Source organism: Hyla sarda, unplaced genomic scaffold (genome assembly GCF_029499605.1).
Source record: "Hyla sarda isolate aHylSar1 unplaced genomic scaffold, aHylSar1.hap1 scaffold_335, whole genome shotgun sequence".
Classification (NCBI taxonomy): Eukaryota; Metazoa; Chordata; class Amphibia; order Anura; family Hylidae; genus Hyla; species Hyla sarda.
The window spans coordinates 70,250-85,497 of record NW_026610098.1 but is presented as its reverse complement, the minus strand read 5'-3'; the positions used below and the strand labels follow the sequence as shown (position 1 = coordinate 85,497).

The 15,248-nt window shown below is 45.9% G+C and overlaps 6 non-coding genes across 6 annotated transcripts; all 6 read left to right on the top strand.

Annotated features, from left to right (window-relative positions):
- The first annotated feature begins 1,584 nt into the window (after positions 1 to 1,584).
- Positions 1,585 to 1,775, top strand: LOC130330455 (U2 spliceosomal RNA). Its single transcript, XR_008873604.1, has one exon. It is a non-coding gene; the product is annotated as a U2 spliceosomal RNA (small nuclear RNA).
- Positions 1,776 to 3,873: 2,098 nt separating this feature from the next.
- Positions 3,874 to 4,064, top strand: LOC130330454 (U2 spliceosomal RNA). The gene has a single exon (XR_008873603.1). It is a non-coding gene; the product is annotated as a U2 spliceosomal RNA (small nuclear RNA).
- A 2,092-nt stretch (positions 4,065 to 6,156) lies between these two features.
- LOC130330453 (U2 spliceosomal RNA) lies at positions 6,157 to 6,347 on the top strand. Its single transcript, XR_008873602.1, has one exon. It is a non-coding gene; the product is annotated as a U2 spliceosomal RNA (small nuclear RNA).
- A 2,078-nt stretch (positions 6,348 to 8,425) lies between these two features.
- On the top strand, positions 8,426 to 8,616 carry LOC130330452 (U2 spliceosomal RNA). The gene has a single exon (XR_008873601.1). It is a non-coding gene; the product is annotated as a U2 spliceosomal RNA (small nuclear RNA).
- Positions 8,617 to 10,713: 2,097 nt separating this feature from the next.
- On the top strand, positions 10,714 to 10,904 carry LOC130330451 (U2 spliceosomal RNA). Its single transcript, XR_008873600.1, has one exon. It is a non-coding gene; the product is annotated as a U2 spliceosomal RNA (small nuclear RNA).
- A 2,103-nt stretch (positions 10,905 to 13,007) lies between these two features.
- LOC130330449 (U2 spliceosomal RNA) lies at positions 13,008 to 13,198 on the top strand. Its single transcript, XR_008873599.1, has one exon. It is a non-coding gene; the product is annotated as a U2 spliceosomal RNA (small nuclear RNA).
- The last annotated feature ends 2,050 nt before the right edge of the window (positions 13,199 to 15,248 follow it).

Below are 15,248 nucleotides of genomic sequence, written 5' to 3'. Positions count from 1 at the left end.
GCTGTACATTGACCATGCATTGCTTCTGTGGTATTGCAAAGGCAAAGACAAATGCTTCCAGCCATCCATTGCACTAATGGATTGGTCATCAGCTGGCTGTCTATGTCCCGCATCAATATAGACCAAAGTACAGAGGGTTAGGCTATGCTATTGTGCACCTACCTGATGCATCAGAAGGTGCGAGGCCCTTGCTAAATTCTGTGCACAGACTTTGAGATCTATACTTTAGACTGTATCTAAACCTGCTCCAACATGGACTGACATTCTGGCCTACTTTCAGCAGATGCGACTTGTCTGTCGCTGAACAGTCGCTTTTTATGTATTCAGCACCTATGTATAATGTTGTAAAAATGCTCTAGAAGCTAAAGTCGCAGAAATGTCACACATATTTGGCCTGCAACTTTCTGTGCGACAAATTCAGACAGGAAAAATCAGTATAAATCCTTAGAAAATTATCCCCCAGTGTCTCCATCTGCTGGCGGTATTGAATAAGCATTGCTGCACTGATGGGGTATGCATTAGACGAAAAAAAAGAAGAAAAAGAAGAATAATACGCCCAGAAAAGAGGCGAAAAGGAGAAAAACGTAAAAAAACGTGAAAAAAAAGTAAGAGGAAGAGAAGGGAAAAAAAGGTGGAAATGGGTTTAAAAGTGATTTCGGCGGAGAAATATATATATATATATATATATATATATATATATATATATATATACGCGCACACACACACATATATATAAACGTATTCTCCGTTGAGATATTGCAGCCGCTGCTGTGTCCAGGCCCAGGAGCCTTAGCACTGTGCTGTGATGTCACTCAATACCACTGACATCACTAGGTGTAAACAACATCTCTCCTTTGCTGTGTATGTGACTATGGAGCTGTTTGGTGATGTCGTCTATTATGGCCTTCATAGAAGCAACAGGAGATTGTTGCATCCATCTAGAACCCTCAGAACTACAGTGCTATGATGTCACTCACTTCCACAGGCCTTGCAGAGTGTAAACAACAACAACCCAGCTTTGTTGTGTATGTAACCATAGGGATTTGTGATGTCACCTAGAACCTTCACAGCAGCGACAGCTTTATGAGGAGCATCAGCACTGCTCTGCCTGAGCAGAACCATCACCGCCATAGGTTGTCAAATAACCCGGGTTTAACCCACACAGGTAAGTCCAATGGGGTGCAGGCATGTCCTCTATGCTTACAGCTTCCCGTGGGTGTTGGTTTGATACCGTTTGGGGACAGCCAAGGAGGCATCTGCAGGCAACAAAGGTAGGTGTGTGCTTGTGTGTGTGTTTCCTATGCAGATCCTAAGCCCAGTGTCACATGCAAGTAGGAGGAGTAAGAAGGGTTCCTGGCAAATCCGGGTTATGGATTGCATTTAAAAAGGCCCCGTGGGAGTGCAATGGGCCCCTGTCTTGCTGCTTAGCAATAATGGTATGGGTTTAGGTTCTGCTGTGTGTACTGGTGGTTGACTGCCCCCCAGCCCAGAGTGTGCATGGAAAATTGTCTGGCAGCCTCCCTGACAGCAAGCAGTGATAGTGCCCATGAAGGGCACCTTGTTGGGCCCGCCCCTTTCACGGTTATCGCTTCTCGGCCTTTTGGCTAAGATCAAGTGTAGTATCTGTTCTTATCAGTTTAATATCTGATACGTCCCCTATCTGGGGACCATATATTAAATGGATTTTTGAGAACGGGGGCCGATTTCGAAGCTTGCTTCCGTCGCCCTATGCATTGACCCGATATGGCAGTATCTTCGGGTACAGTGCACCACCCCCTTACAGGGTTAAAAAGAAAGATTCCTACTTTCATTGCTACCTGCTTGCTGGCTAGCCAGCTAGCCAGCCCTGTGGGCCTTGCTGCTGCTGCAGCCAAAAAACAAAAGGTGGTGCTGCTGCTGCTTCTGCTGCTTCTGCTTCTGCTTGTGTCTGGCCGCTGTTGGAGCGTCCAGGCACAGGACTTCTGCTGCTGCTGACTAAATGGCCTCCTTAATTGGATCATTTGAGTAGCCAGCACACCTGTGCAGGTAGGGCATGACATGATAGGCAGCTGCCTTGATAGCGGGTGGGTGCTGAATGTTCCTAATTGACAAAATAAGATTAATGCTTATGAAGAAATATAAAATCTCATCCCTTCCCCAATATCGCGCCACACCCCTACCCCTTAATTCCCTGGTTGAACTTGATGGACATATGTCTTTTTTCGACCGTACTAACTATGTAACTATGTAACATAACATGGGGGGGGGGGGGGGGGGGTCTCCTGGCTGTTCACACAGGTGTGTCATTGCTGTACATTGACCATGCATTGCTTCTGTGGTATTGCAAAGGCAAAGACAAATGCTTCCAGCCATCCATTGCACTAATGGATTGGTCATCAGCTGGCTGTCTATGTCCCGCATCAATATAGACCAAAGTACAGAGGGTTAGGCTATGCTATTGTGCACCTACCTGATGCATCAGAAGGTGCGAGGCCCTTGCTAAATTCTGTGCACAGACTTTGAGATCTATACTTTAGACTGTATCTAAACCTGCTCCAACATGGACTGACATTCTGGCCTACTTTCAGCCGATGCGACTTGTCTGTCGCTGAACAGTCGCTTTTTATGTATTCAGCACCTATGTATAATGTTGTAAAAATGCTCTAGAAGCTAAAGTCGCAGAAATGTCACACATATTTGGCCTGCAACTTTCTGTGCGACAAATTCAGACAGGAAAAATCAGTATAAATCCTTAGAAAATTATCCCCCAGTGTCTCCATCTGCTGGCGGTATTGAATAAGCATTGCTGCACTGATGGGGTATGCATTAGACGAAAAAAAAGAAGAAAAAGAAGAATAATACGCCCAGAAAAGAGGCGAAAAGGAGAAAAACGTAAAAAAACTTGAAAAAAAAGTAAGAGGAAGAGAAGGGAAAAAAAGGTGGAAATGGGTTTAAAAGTGATTTCGGCGGAGAAATATATATATATATATATATATATATATATATATATATATATATATACGCGCACACACACACATATATATAAACGTATTCTCCGTTGAGATATTGCAGCCGCTGCTGTGTCCAGGCCCAGGAGCCTTAGCACTGTGCTGTGATGTCACTCAATACCACTGACATCACTAGGTGTAAACAACATCTCTCCTTTGCTGTGTATGTGACTATGGAGCTGTTTGGTGATGTCGTCTATTATGGCCTTCATAGAAGCAACAGGAGATTGTTGCATCCATCTAGAACCCTCAGAACTACAGTGCTATGATGTCACTCACTTCCACAGGCCTTGCAGAGTGTAAACAACAACAACCCAGCTTTGTTGTGTATGTAACCATAGGGATTTGTGATGTCACCTAGAACCTTCACAGCAGCGACAGCTTTATGAGGAGCATCAGCACTGCTCTGCCTGAGCAGAACCATCACCGCCATAGGTTGTCAAATAACCCGGGTTTAACCCACACAGGTAAGTCCAATGGGGTGCAGGCATGTCCTCTATGCTTACAGCTTCCCGTGGGTGTTGGTTTGATACCGTTTGGGGACAGCCAAGGAGGCATCTGCAGGCAACAAAGGTAGGTGTGTGCTTGTGTGTGTGTTTCCTATGCAGATCCTAAGCCCAGTGTCACATGCAAGTGTGAGGAGTAAGAAGGGTTCCTGGCAAATCCGGGTTATGGATTGCATTTAAAAAGGCCCCGTGGGAGTGCAATGGGCCCCTGTCTTGCTGCTTAGCAATAATGGTATGGGTTTAGGTTCTGCTGTGTGTACTGGTGGTTGACTGCCCCCCAGCCCAGAGTGTGCATGGAAAATTGTCTGGCAGCCTCCCTGACAGCAAGCAGTGATAGTGCCCATGAAGGGCACCTTGTTGGGCCCGCCCCTTTCACGGTTATCGCTTCTCGGCCTTTTGGCTAAGATCAAGTGTAGTATCTGTTCTTATCAGTTTAATATCTGATACGTCCCCTATCTGGGGACCATATATTAAATGGATTTTTGAGAACGGGGGCCGATTTCGAAGCTTGCTTCCGTCGCCCTATGCATTGACCCGATATGGCAGTATCTTCGGGTACAGTGCACCACCCCCTTACAGGGTTAAAAAGAAAGATTCCTACTTTCATTGCTACCTGCTTGCTGGCTAGCCAGCTAGCCAGCCCTGTGGGCCTTGCTGCTGCTGCAGCCAAAAAAACAAAAGGTGGTGCTGCTGCTGCTTCTGCTGCTTCTGCTTCTGCTTGTGTCTGGCCGCTGTTGGAGCGTCCAGGCACAGGACTTCTGCTGCTGCTGACTAAATGGCCTCCTTAATTGGATCATTTGAGTAGCCAGCACACCTGTGCAGGTAGGGCATGACATGATAGGCAGCTGCCTTGATAGCGGGTGGGTGCTGAATGTTCCTAATTGACAAAATAAGATTAATGCTTATGAAGAAATATAAAATCTCATCCCTTCCCCAATATCGCGCCACACCCCTACCCCTTAATTCCCTGGTTGAACTTGATGGACATATGTCTTTTTTCGACCGTACTAACTATGTAACTATGTAACATAACATGGGGGGGGGGGGGGTCTCCTGGCTGTTCACACAGGTGTGTCATTGCTGTACATTGACCATGCATTGCTTCTGTGGTATTGCAAAGGCAAAGACAAATGCTTCCAGCCATCCATTGCACTAATGGATTGGTCATCAGCTGGCTGTCTATGTCCCGCATCAATATAGACCAAAGTACAGAGGGTTAGGCTATGCTATTGTGCACCTACCTGATGCATCAGAAGGTGCGAGGCCCTTGCTAAATTCTGTGCACAGACTTTGAGATCTATACTTTAGACTGTATCTAAACCTGCTCCAACATGGACTGACATTCTGGCCTACTTTCAGCCGATGCAACTTGTCTGTCGCTGAACAGTCGCTTTTTATGTATTCAGCACCTATGTATAATGTTGTAAAAATGCTCTAGAAGCTAAAGTCGCAGAAATGTCGCACATATTTGGCCTGCAACTTTCTGTGCGACAAATTCAGACAGGAAAAATCAGTATAAATCCTTAGAAAATTATCCCCCAGTGTCTCCATCTGCTGGCGGTATTGAATAAGCATTGCTGCACTGATGGGGTATGCATTAGACGAAAAAAAAGAAGAAAAAGAAGAATAATACGCCCAGAAAAGAGGCGAAAAGGAGAAAAACGTAAAAAAACGTGAAAAAAAAGTAAGAGGAAGAGAAGGGAAAAAAAGGTGGAAATGGGTTTAAAAGTGATTTCGGCGGAGAAATATATATATATATATATATATATATATATATATATATATATATACGCGCACACACACACATATATATAAACGTATTCTCCGTTGAGATATTGCAGCCGCTGCTGTGTCCAGGCCCAGGAGCCTTAGCACTGTGCTGTGATGTCACTCAATACCACTGACATCACTAGGTGTAAACAACATCTCTCCTTTGCTGTGTATGTGACTATGGAGCTGTTTGGTGATGTCGTCTATTATGGCCTTCATAGAAGCAACAGGAGATTGTTGCATCCATCTAGAACCCTCAGAACTACAGTGCTATGATGTCACTCACTTCCACAGGCCTTGCAGAGTGTAAACAACAACAACCCAGCTTTGTTGTGTATGTAACCATAGGGATTTGTGATGTCACCTAGAACCTTCACAGCAGCGACAGCTTTATGAGGAGCATCAGCACTGCTCTGCCTGAGCAGAACCATCACCGCCATAGGTTGTCAAATAACCCGGGTTTAACCCACACAGGTAAGTCCAATGGGGTGCAGGCATGTCCTCTATGCTTACAGCTTCCCGTGGGTGTTGGTTTGATACCGTTTGGGGACAGCCAAGGAGGCATCTGCAGGCAACAAAGGTAGGTGTGTGCTTGTGTGTGTGTTTCCTATGCAGATCCTAAGCCCAGTGTCACATGCAAGTAGGAGGAGTAAGAAGGGTTCCTGGCAAATCCGGGTTATGGATTGCATTTAAAAAGGCCCCGTGGGAGTGCAATGGGCCCCTGTCTTGCTGCTTAGCAATAATGGTATGGGTTTAGGTTCTGCTGTGTGTACTGGTGGTTGACTGCCCCCCAGCCCAGAGTGTGCATGGAAAATTGTCTGGCAGCCTCCCTGACAGCAAGCAGTGATAGTGCCCATGAAGGGCACCTTGTTGGGCCCGCCCCTTTCACGGTTATCGCTTCTCGGCCTTTTGGCTAAGATCAAGTGTAGTATCTGTTCTTATCAGTTTAATATCTGATACGTCCCCTATCTGGGGACCATATATTAAATGGATTTTTGAGAACGGGGGCCGATTTCGAAGCTTGCTTCCGTCGCCCTATGCATTGACCCGATATGGCAGTATCTTCGGGTACAGTGCACCACCCCCTTACAGGGTTAAAAAGAAAGATTCCTACTTTCATTGCTACCTGCTTGCTGGCTAGCCAGCTAGCCAGCCCTGTGGGCCTTGCTGCTGCTGCAGCCAAAAAACAAAAGGTGGTGCTGCTGCTGCTTCTGCTGCTTCTGCTTCTGCTTGTGTCTGGCCGCTGTTGGAGCGTCCAGGCACAGGACTTCTGCTGCTGCTGACTAAATGGCCTCCTTAATTGGATCATTTGAGTAGCCAGCACACCTGTGCAGGTAGGGCATGACATGATAGGCAGCTGCCTTGATAGCGGGTGGGTGCTGAATGTTCCTAATTGACAAAATAAGATTAATGCTTATGAAGAAATATAAAATCTCATCCCTTCCCCAATATCGCGCCACACCCCTACCCCTTAATTCCCTGGTTGAACTTGATGGACATATGTCTTTTTTCGACCGTACTAACTATGTAACTATGTAACATAACATGGGGGGGGGTCTCCTGGCTGTTCACACAGGTGTGTCATTGCTGTACATTGACCATGCATTGCTTCTGTGGTATTGCAAAGGCAAAGACAAATGCTTCCAGCCATCCATTGCACTAATGGATTGGTCATCAGCTGGCTGTCTATGTCCCGCATCAATATAGACCAAAGTACAGAGGGTTAGGCTATGCTATTGTGCACCTACCTGATGCATCAGAAGGTGCGAGGCCCTTGCTAAATTCTGTGCACAGACTTTGAGATCTATACTTTAGACTGTATCTAAACCTGCTCCAACATGGACTGACATTCTGGCCTACTTTCAGCCGATGCGACTTGTCTGTCGCTGAACAGTCGCTTTTTATGTATTCAGCACCTATGTATAATGTTGTAAAAATGCTCTAGAAGCTAAAGTCGCAGAAATGTCGCACATATTTGGCCTGCAACTTTCTGTGCGACAAATTCAGACAGGAAAAATCAGTATAAATCCTTAGAAAATTATCCCCCAGTGTCTCCATCTGCTGGCGGTATTGAATAAGCATTGCTGCACTGATGGGGTATGCATTAGACGAAAAAAAAGAAGAAAAAGAAGAATAATACGCCCAGAAAAGAGACGAAAAGGAGAAAAACGTAAAAAAACGTGAAAAAAAAGTAAGAGGAAGAGAAGGGAAAAAAAGGTGGAAATGGGTTTAAAAGTGATTTCGGCGGAGAAATATATATATATATATATATATATATATATATATATACGCGCACACACACACATATATATAAACGTATTCTCCGTTGAGATATTGCAGCCTCTGCTGTGTCCAGGCCCAGGAGCCTTAGCACTGTGCTGTGATGTCACTCAATACCACTGACATCACTAGGTGTAAACAACATCTCTCCTTTGCTGTGTATGTGACTATGGAGCTGTTTGGTGATGTCGTCTATTATGGCCTTCATAGAAGCAACAGGAGATTGTTGCATCCATCTAGAACCCTCAGAACTACAGTGCTATGATGTCACTCACTTCCACAGGCCTTGCAGAGTGTAAACAACAACAACCCAGCTTTGTTGTGTATGTAACCATAGGGATTTGTGATGTCACCTAGAACCTTCACAGCAGCGACAGCTTTATGAGGAGCATCAGCACTGCTCTGCCTGAGCAGAACCATCACCGCCATAGGTTGTCAAATAACCCGGGTTTAACCCACACAGGTAAGTCCAATGGGGTGCAGGCATGTCCTCTATGCTTACAGCTTCCCGTGGGTGTTGGTTTGATACCGTTTGGGGACAGCCAAGGAGGCATCTGCAGGCAACAAAGGTAGGTGTGTGCTTGTGTGTGTGTTTCCTATGCAGATCCTAAGCCCAGTGTCACATGCAAGTAGGAGGAGTAAGAAGGGTTCCTGGCAAATCCGGGTTATGGATTGCATTTAAAAAGGCCCCGTGGGAGTGCAATGGGCCCCTGTCTTGCTGCTTAGCAATAATGGTATGGGTTTAGGTTCTGCTGTGTGTACTGGTGGTTGACTGCCCCCCAGCCCAGAGTGTGCATGGAAAATTGTCTGGCAGCCTCCCTGACAGCAAGCAGTGATAGTGCCCATGAAGGGCACCTTGTTGGGCCCGCCCCTTTCACGGTTATCGCTTCTCGGCCTTTTGGCTAAGATCAAGTGTAGTATCTGTTCTTATCAGTTTAATATCTGATACGTCCCCTATCTGGGGACCATATATTAAATGGATTTTTGAGAACGGGGGCCGATTTCGAAGCTTGCTTCCGTCGCCCTATGCATTGACCCGATATGGCAGTATCTTCGGGTACAGTGCACCACCCCCTTACAGGGTTAAAAAGAAAGATTCCTACTTTCATTGCTACCTGCTTGCTGGCTAGCCAGCTAGCCAGCCCTGTGGGCCTTGCTGCTGCTGCAGCCAAAAAACAAAAGGTGGTGCTGCTGCTGCTTCTGCTGCTTCTGCTTCTGCTTGTGTCTGGCCGCTGTTGGAGCGTCCAGGCACAGGACTTCTGCTGCTGCTGACTAAATGGCCTCCTTAATTGGATCATTTGAGTAGCCAGCACACCTGTGCAGGTAGGGCATGACATGATAGGCAGCTGCCTTGATAGCGGGTGGGTGCTGAATGTTCCTAATTGACAAAATAAGATTAATGCTTATGAAGAAATATAAAATCTCATCCCTTCCCCAATATCGCGCCACACCCCTACCCCTTAATTCCCTGGTTGAACTTGATGGACATATGTCTTTTTTCGACCGTACTAACTATGTAACTATGTAACATAACATGGGGGGGGGGGGGGGGGTCTCCTGGCTGTTCACACAGGTGTGTCATTGCTGTACATTGACCATGCATTGCTTCTGTGGTATTGCAAAGGCAAAGACAAATGCTTCCAACCATCCATTGCACTAATGGATTGGTCATCAGCTGGCTGTCTATGTCCCGCATCAATATAGACCAAAGTACAGAGGGTTAGGCTATGCTATTGTGCACCTACCTGATGCATCAGAAGGTGCGAGGCCCTTGCTAAATTCTGTGCACAGACTTTGAGATCTATACTTTAGACTGTATCTAAACCTGCTCCAACATGGACTGACATTCTGGCCTACTTTCAGCCGATGCGACTTGTCTGTCGCTGAACAGTCGCTTTTTATGTATTCAGCACCTATGTATAATGTTGTAAAAATGCTCTAGAAGCTAAAGTCGCAGAAATGTCACACATATTTGGCCTGCAACTTTCTGTGCGACAAATTCAGATAGGAAAAATCAGTATAAATCCTTAGAAAATTATCCCCCAGTGTCTCCATCTGCTGGCGGTATTGAATAAGCATTGCTGCACTGATGGGGTATGCATTAGACGAAAAAAAAGAAGAAAAAGAAGAATAATACGCCCAGAAAAGAGGCGAAAAGGAGAAAAACGTAAAAAAACGTGAAAAAAAAGTAAGAGGAAGAGAAGGGAAAAAAAGGTGGAAATGGGTTTAAAAGTGATTTCGGCGGAGAATATATATATATATATATATATATATATATATATATATATATATATATACGCGCACACACACACATAGATATAAACGTATTCTCCGTTGAGATATTGCAGCCGCTGCTGTGTCCAGGCCCAGGAGCCTTAGCACTGTGCTGTGATGTCACTCAATACCACTGACATCACTAGGTGTAAACAACATCTCTCCTTTGCTGTGTATGTGACTATGGAGCTGTTTGGTGATGTCGTCTATTATGGTCTTCATAGAAGCAACAGGAGATTGTTGCATCCATCTAGAACCCTCAGAACTACAGTGCTATGATGTCACTCACTTCCACAGGCCTTGCAGAGTGTAAACAACAACAACCCAGCTTTGTTGTGTATGTAACCATAGGGATTTGTGATGTCACCTAGAACCTTCACAGCAGCGACAGCTTTATGAGGAGCATCAGCACTGCTCTGCCTGAGCAGAACCATCACCGCCATAGGTTGTCAAATAACCCGGGTTTAACCCACACATGTAAGTCCAATGGGGTGCAGGCATGTCCTCTATGCTTACAGCTTCCCGTGGGTGTTGGTTTGATACCGTTTGGGGACAGCCAAGGAGGCATCTGCAGGCAACAAAGGTAGGTGTGTGCTTGTGTGTGTGTTTCCTATGCAGATCCTAAGCCCAGTGTCACATGCAAGTAGGAGGAGTAAGAAGGGTTCCTGGTAAATCCGGGTTATGGATTGCATTTAAAAAGGCCCCGTGGGAGTGCAATGGGCCCCTGTCTTGCTGCTTAGCAATAATGGTATGGGTTTAGGTTCTGCTGTGTGTACTGGTGGTTGACTGCCCCCCAGCCCAGAGTGTGCATGGAAAATTGTCTGGCAGCCTCCCTGACAGCAAGCAGTGATAGTGCCCATGAAGGGCACCTTGTTGGGCCCGCCCCTTTCACGGTTATCGCTTCTCGGCCTTTTGGCTAAGATCAAGTGTAGTATCTGTTCTTATCAGTTTAATATCTGATACGTCCCCTATCTGGGGACCATATATTAAATGGATTTTTGAGAACGGGGGCCGATTTCGAAGCTTGCTTCCGTCGCCCTATGCATTGACCCGATATGGCAGTATCTTCGGGTACAGTGCACCACCCCCTTACAGGGTTAAAAAGAAAGATTCCTACTTTCATTGCTACCTGCTTGCTGGCTAGCCAGCTAGCCAGCCCTGTGGGCCTTGCTGCTGCTGCAGCCAAAAAACAAAAGGTGGTGCTGCTGCTGCTGCTTCTGCTGCTTCTGCTGCTTCTGCTGCTTCTGCTTGTGTCTGGCCGCTGTTGGAGCGTCCAGGCACAGGACTTCTGCTGCTGCTGACTAAATGGCCTCCTTAATTGGATCATTTGAGTAGCCAGCATACCTGTGCAGGTAGGGCATGACATGATAGGCAGCTGCCTTGATAGCGGGTGGGTGCTGAATGTTCCTAATTGACAAAATAAGATTAATGCTTATGAAGAAATATAAAATCTCATCCCTTCCCCAATATCGCGCCACACCCCTACCCCTTAATTCCCTGGTTGAACTTGATGGACATATGTCTTTTTTCGACCGTACTAACTATGTAACTATGTAATATAACATGGGGGGGGGGGGGTCTCCTGGCTGTTCACACAGGTGTGTCATTGCTGTACATTGACCATGCATTGCTTCTGTGGTATTGCAAAGGCAAAGACAAATGCTTCCAGCCATCCATTGCACTAATGGATTGGTCATCAGCTGGCTGTCTATGTCCCGCATCAATATAGACCAAAGTACAGAGGGTTAGGCTATGCTATTGTGCACCTACCTGATGCATCAGAAGGTGCGAGGCCCTTGCTAAATTCTGTGCACAGACTTTGAGATCTATACTTTAGACTGTATCTAAACCTGCTCCAACATGGACTGACATTCTGGCCTACTTTCAGCCGATGCGACTTGTCTGTCGCTGAACAGTCGCTTTTTATGTATTCAGCACCTATGTATAATGTTGTAAAAATGCTCTAGAAGCTAAAGTCGCAGAAATGTCACACATATTTGGCCTGCAACTTTCTGTGCGACAAATTCAGACAGGAAAAATCAGTATAAATCCTTAGAAAATTATCCCCCAGTGTCTCCATCTGCTGGCGGTATTGAATAAGCATTGCTGCACTGATGGGGTATGCATTAGACGAAAAAAAAGAAGAAAAAGAAGAATAATACGCCCAGAAAAGAGGCGAAAAGGAGAAAAACGTAAAAAAACGTGAAAAAAAAGTAAGAGGAAGAGAAGGGAAAAAAAGGTGGAAATGGGTTTAAAAGTGATTTCGGCGGAGAAATATATATATATATATATATATATATATATATATATATATATACGCGCACACACACACATATATATAAACGTATTCTCCGTTGAGATATTGCAGCCGCTGCTGTGTCCAGGCCCAGGAGCCTTAGCACTGTGCTGTGATGTCACTCAATACCACTGACATCACTAGGTGTAAACAACATCTCTCCTTTGCTGTGTATGTGACTATGGAGCTGTTTGGTGATGTCGTCTATTATGGCCTTCATAGAAGCAACAGGAGATTGTTGCATCCATCTAGAACCCTGAGAACTACAGTGCTATGATGTCACTCACTTCCACAGGCCTTGCAGAGTGTAAACAACAACAACCCAGCTTTGTTGTGTATGTAACCATAGGGATTTGTGATGTCACCTAGAACCTTCACAGCAGCGACAGCTTTATGAGGAGCATCAGCACTGCTCTGCCTGAGCAGAACCATCACCGCCATAGGTTGTCAAATAACCCGGGTTTAACCCACACAGGTAAGTCCAATGGGGTGCAGGCATGTCCTCTATGCTTACAGCTTCCCGTGGGTGTTGGTTTGATACCGTTTGGGGACAGCCAAGGAGGCATCTGCAGGCAACAAAGGTAGGTGTGTGCTTGTGTGTGTGTTTCCTATGCAGATCCTAAGCCCAGTGTCACATGCAAGTAGGAGGAGTAAGAAGGGTTCCTGGCAAATCCGGGTTATGGATTGCATTTAAAAAGGCCCCGTGGGAGTGCAATGGGCCCCTGTCTTGCTGCTTAGCAATAATGGTATGGGTTTAGGTTCTGCTGTGTGTACTGGTGGTTGACTGCCCCCCAGCCCAGAGTGTGCATGGAAAATTGTCTGGCAGCCTCCCTGACAGCAAGCAGTGATAGTGCCCATGAAGGGCACCTTGTTGGGCCCGCCCCTTTCACGGTTATCGCTTCTCGGCCTTTTGGCTAAGATCAAGTGTAGTATCTGTTCTTATCAGTTTAATATCTGATACGTCCCCTATCTGGGGACCATATATTAAATGGATTTTTGAGAACGGGGGCCGATTTCGAAGCTTGCTTCCGTCGCCCTATGCATTGACCCGATATGGCAGTATCTTCGGGTACAGTGCACCACCCCCTTACAGGGTTAAAAAGAAAGATTCCTACTTTCATTGCTACCTGCTTGCTGGCTAGCCAGCTAGCCAGCCCTGTGGGCCTTGCTGCTGCTGCAGCCAAAAAACAAAAGGTGGTGCTGCTGCTGCTGCTTCTGCTGCTTCTGCTTCTGCTTGTGTCTGGCCGCTGTTGGAGCGTCCAGGCACAGGACTTCTGCTGCTGCTGACTAAATGGCCTCCTTAATTGGATCATTTGAGTAGCCAGCACACCTGTGCAGGTAGGGCATGACATGATAGGCAGCTGCCTTGATAGCGGGTGGGTGCTGAATGTTCCTAATTGACAAAATAAGATTAATGCTTATGAAGAAATATAAAATCTCATCCCTTCCCCAATATCACGCCACACCCCTACCCCTTAATTCCCTGGTTGAACTTGATGGACATATGTCTTTTTTCGACCGTACTAACTATGTAACTATGTAACATAACATGGGGGGGGGGGGTCTCCTGGCTGTTCACACAGGTGTGTCATTGCTGTACATTGACCATGCATTGCTTCTGTGGTATTGCAAAGGCAAAGACAAATGCTTCCAGCCATCCATTGCACTAATGGATTGGTCATCAGCTGGCTGTCTATGTCCCGCATCAATATAGACCAAAGTACAGAGGGTTAGGCTATGCTATTGTGCACCTACCTGATGCATCAGAAGGTGCGAGGCCCTTGCTAAATTCTGTGCACAGACTTTGAGATCTATACTTTAGACTGTATCTAAACCTGCTCCAACATGGACTGACATTCTGGCCTACTTTCAGCCGATGCGACTTGTCTGTCGCTGAACAGTCGCTTTTTATGTATTCAGCACCTATGTATAATGTTGTAAAAATGCTCTAGAAGCTAAAGTCGCAGAAATGTCACACATATTTGGCCTGCAACTTTCTGTGCGACAAATTCAGACAGGAAAAATCAGTATAAATCCTTAGAAAATTATCCCCCAGTGTCTCCATCTGCTGGCGGTATTGAATAAGCATTGCTGCACTGATGGGGTATGCATTAGACGAAAAAAAAAGAAGAAAAAGAAGAATAATACGCCCAGAAAAGAGGCGAAAAGGAGAAAAACGTAAAAAAACGTGAAAAAAAAGTAAGAGGAAGAGAAGGGAAAAAAAGGTGGAAATGGGTTTAAAAGTGATTTCGGAGGAGAAATATATATATATATATATATATATATATATATATATATATATACGCACACACACACATATATATAAACGTATTCTCCGTTGAGATATTGCAGCCGCTGCTGTGTCCAGGCCCAGGAGCCTTAGCACTGTGCTGTGATGTCACTCAATACCACTGACATCACTAGGTGTAAACAACATCTCTCCTTTGCTGTGTATGTGACTATGGAGCTGTTTGGTGATGTCGTCTATTATGGTCTTCATAGAAGCAACAGGAGATTGTTGCATCCATCTAGAACCCTCAGAACTACAGTGCTATGATGTCACTCACTTCCACAGGCCTTGCAGAGTGTAAACAACAACAACCCAGCTTTGTTGTGTATGTAACCATAGGGATTTGTGATGTCACCTAGAACCTTCACAGCAGCGACAGCTTTATGAGGAGCATCAGCACTGCTCTGCCTGAGCAGAACCATCACCGCCATAGGTTGTCAAATAACCCGGGTTTAACCCACACATGTAAGTCCAATGGGGTGCAGGCATGTCCTCTATGCTTACAGCTTCCCGTGGGTGTTGGTTTGATACCGTTTGGGGACAGCCAAGGAGGCATCTGCAGGCAACAAAGGTAGGTGTGTGCTTGTGTGTGTGTTTCCTATGCAGATCCTAAGCCCAGTGTCACATGCAAGTAGGAGGAGTAAGAAGGGTTCCTGGCAAATCCGGGTTATGGATTGCATTTAAAAAGGCCCCGTGGGAGTGCAATGGGCCCCTGTCTTGCTGCTTAGCAATAATGGTATGGGTTTAGGTTCTGCTGTGTGTACTGGTGGTTGACTGCCCCCCAGCCCAGAGTGTGCATGGAAAATTGTCTGGCAGCCTCCCTGACAGCAAGCAGTGATAGTGCC